Raw genomic sequence first — 4,390 nt, forward strand, 5'->3', positions numbered from 1 at the left:
GAAAAGTAAGCCGGGCAGCCCCGCCCTGGGAGGTGCTGGGGTACCTATTTCTCATATTTCTTTCCTTGAGACCAGGCTCTTTCTTACGACCAGAACTGTGTACAGCCACCTGGGGGTCTAGCAACGTCAGCAGTGATCTGGCAGTTGGCGAGGTCATTGCGAGTTGGGGGTGTGCATCAGAATCACCTGGGAACCATTAAAAAATAGCTGTCTACTCGAATCCGTCCACACACCTAGAATTCAGGATCTGGAGTAGGGGACTAGTGATTTGAATTCTTTTGAAGCTCCATAGGTGATTCTGATGGACCCCTCCATTGAGAACTGTTGCGTAAAGGAATCCGTTTTTAAGTAGCTTGGTGAAACTAAGAGTTTCTGGGGACAAGGGTGACAAGTCATAAAAAAACAGTATTATCTGGTGGAAGGATATGGAAAAACTCGACCCCCCGCTGGCCTTGGTTTGCAGCCAAATTGTTTTCAGTGAAGCTGTTAGTTTATTTAGGAGAAAAGACAGGTAGAAAGGCTGCTTCCCTCTAGGCTATGCCTGGTAGAAAAGAGAGGCCCAGAGCAGACGTAAGCAGGAATGAGGAGGTTCAAGTTCTAGTCTGGCTTTGTTGCTAATCAGCTTTGAAAATAAGAGCATACGGTAGGGTAAGAATAATTGGATTCTAATCCTGCCTCTTTTACTAACTGGTTGTATAACCTCAGAATATGTACTTAACTTTTCTGCAAATACAAGTCAGGCTGGACGCTCTCCAAAATTTTGCCATGCTTTCTTTATAATTGCTCTGTCTCATGCAGTAACTTCTTGTCCTTATGTAGCCCTTGACCATATGAAATGTGCTCACCCAAATTCAGAGGCACTATGAGCATAAAATACACAACAGATTTCAAAGACTTAGTACAAAAAATATAAAATATCTCCTTAATAATTTTCATATTGATTACATGCTGAAATGCTGAAATGAAAAATATTTGGATATTTGAGTTGAATAACATTATTACCATTAAAATCTCCTGTTTCTTTTTACTTTTTTCATATGACTACTCAGAAAATTTTAAGTTACATATGTAGCTTACATTATATTTGCACTGGGCAGTTACTTTGTAAGGTCAAGAGCTCGAGACCAGAATTGTCCCCCCTCTGTCAAGTCATGGTACTTGACCAAACTCCAATTTCACTATCAAGAACAGCTATAGGGGCGCCAGGGTGGCTCGGTCAGTTGAGCGTGGACTTCGGCTCAGGTCATGATCTCGAGGTTCGTGAGTTCCAGCCCTGCATCAGGCTCACTGCCGTCAGCGCAGAGCCTGCTTCACATCCTCTGTCTCCCTCTCTCTCTTCCCCTATAGTATTCGCACTCTCTCTGTCTCTCAAAAACAAATAAAACATGAAAAAAAAAAAAAAACAGGCATAAAAGAGAACAAAATCTTGCTATTTTGTAACAACATGTGTGGAGCTAGAGGGAATAATGCTAAGTGAAATAAGTCAGTTCAGAGAAAGAGATTTCACTCATATGTGGAATTTAAGAAACAAAACAAAGAAAAAAAGAGACAAGCAAAAAACGCCCAAACTCTTAAATATAGAGAACAAACTGATAGTTGCCAGAAGGAAGGTGAGTGGGGGGATGGGTGAAATACGGGAAGGGCATTAAGAGGGCACTTACCAAGATGAGTGCTGAGTAATGTATAGAATTGTTGAATCACTATTCTGTACACCTGAAACTAATATAATACTGTAGGTTAATTATACTCCAATTTAAAAAATAAATTAAAAAAAAATTTTAAAGAGAAGCAAATTAAAAAGGACCAGAGTGATAATAAACTAGGAAACTGGAGCTTTGGAGTACCTGGGTATAGACAAAGACTGGGGCCCGAACGAAGACCCAGTCACGCAGAGTAGTGGTTCCAACAAGCAAGGGGACCCTGTCTTGATAATGGAGCACAAAGGAGCTGCGGAGGTGACCTGCTTCTCTGCAGTAGAATAAAGCCTCTGTTCAGATGAAATGAAGGGTGACTGTTGGAGAACCCAGAGGGATTTTTAATCCAACAGGAAGGCTGAGCTCAATTTTGATGAGCCTGGGGTTAGAAAGAGCCTGTGTTCTTACTCTTGTACCCTTATTTACTTCTCTATTTAATGGGACAGCTTCCCTTTCACTGTGTGCTGTTCTGCTAGGGAATGTCACCAGGAGCCTTCCAGGAAGAAGGCATGGGGACAGAATCCAAACACTTGGAAAACACAGGGGCTCTTCCTTGAGTGGTCTCAGGTTGTTAGCATTTTCCCTCTCCTTCCCACTTCTTCCTGGGGCCACTGCAATGAGGTGGTGGGTTGGGTAGCAGCTCCTGGAAGACAACTGGTGTTACACATGGGACTCATGAGATTACCACCATTAGAACGACAGCCCTGGGACAAGGCGTTATGTCAGCCTGGTGTTTAAAGGCAAACATGACACAGACCCGCAGGAGCCCATAAACCACTGGAAATCCCTGTGCTGTGTTGTTACGTAATGAGCATGAGAGCAATGCCGGGCAGGTCAGTTTGATTGGGGGGAGGGCAAACTGAATGGTGGAATTTTTGCCTGTGGGGAACACGGTGCGAGCTAGTTATGGGGTATGTGTGTCTGTGTGTGATGGGATGTTCACCGGGCATCATTCTACCCAGAATTAACTGGGAAGGAGCCTTGAAAGACTGAGATGAGAACAACTTTGATTATTCAAATGTTTTTATCTGGGCTTGGAGCTTCTACAAAACCAAATGAGGAGGAGACTGGGAAATGTGTGCCCTAACGACCTAGGGAATAGTTGGAGGGTAGAGCCATGGACTCAGTTTGAAGACAACCTAAAAGTACGTTTGGTTTCGTGTTTCCCACTGTGAAATGTCCCTGGCTAAGAATACCAGGAGGCAAACTTTACAAAATTTTTTTTGCAGAAGGGTGGGCGCGTGGGTGGCTTTCTCGGTCTAAGTATCCAACTCTTGATTTTGGCTCAGGTCATGATCTCCCACTTGGTGGGATCAAGCCCCAAGTTGGGGTCTGTCACAGAGCCTGCTTGGGATTATCTCTCTCCGTCTCTCTCTCTCTCTGCCCCTCCCCGGCTTGAGCATGCACTCTCTCTCTCTCTCTCTCTCTTAAAATAAATAAATAAACATTTTTTTTAAGTTGTTTATTTTACCAGGAAAAAGCAAATCGTTTTCACCTTAAAGATAATTAAGTATAAACTCAGACATTCATAAAAATACTTTATACCATCCATGCTCTAGGTAAAATGACCCATTTGGATTAGGAGGATGAAGAAGATTTCTATTTTATTTTTTAATTTTATTTTTTATTTCAGAGAGAGAGAGAGAACACGAGCAGGGGGGAGGGGCAGAGGGAGAGAGAGACAATCTTAAGCACGCTCCACACTCATCAGGGAGCCCAATGTGGGGCTCAATCCCATGACCCTGGGATCATGACCTGATTGAAATCAAGTCAGATGCCCAACCAACTGAGCCAACCAGGAGCCCTGGTAATAATATTTAAATGTTCATTTCATAGAAGGAATTGTTTTCTATATCATATAGCAAACAAAAAAATTATAGAGTTTTCCTTAGAGCATGGAGGATGATTAGTTATAAAAATATATATCACCAGGGGATTTATAGGATTGAAATTAGGACCAAGAGCAGTGTGTGTGTGTGTGTGTGTGTGTGTGTGTGTGTGTGTGATACTTCAGAAATCTGTACTCTTTCAAAATAAGATAGTACATTTTCCAGCCAAGATGGCTTTTAGCAAAACCAGGCCAGGCTGTGGTTTCATGATTTATATATACTCTGTAGTTAATTAAATGTGTGATGGGGTTGGGCATCAGATATGCTAAAGCAAACAGGGAAGAAAAAATGCAGGACTAATCAGTGGGAACAGAGTTTGAACCTAGAGCCAAAGTAGGGAATTTCCCTAGCACTGAATTTCTTATTCCTGGTTAACATTTTAGTTTCCTCTCCAGACTTAAATGTATAACTGTTTTCTTTTTTAGCATTCATGCCTTCCAGATATAGAAACAATCCAAATTCATCCCAATATCGTCATTATCAGTTTTATACTGAGTACGCTGAGGCACAAAAGTTAGGTGACTTGACTAAATTAGTCAATAAATTGGGAATTATAGAGCAGAATAGTATCACAATCTAATAAAAACAAACAGACTGCTCCCAGGAAAATCTTAAAAAGGAAAGCAATGGTGGACAACTAGCCTTTTTGGATGTTAAAATATATTGTAAATCTACTGTAACTAAAATAGTAGATTCTAGACACCAATGCATAAATCCAGAAGATACAATGCTTGGGAAAATTTAATATATATAATGAAGTTAGCATTTTACATCAGGGAAAACCGTGGTTTATTCAATGGTTTTGAA

The sequence above is a fragment of the Panthera onca genome, chromosome A1 (assembly GCF_046562875.1).
Source record: "Panthera onca isolate mPanOnc1 chromosome A1, mPanOnc1 haplotype 2, whole genome shotgun sequence".
Taxonomy (NCBI): domain Eukaryota; kingdom Metazoa; phylum Chordata; class Mammalia; order Carnivora; family Felidae; genus Panthera; species Panthera onca.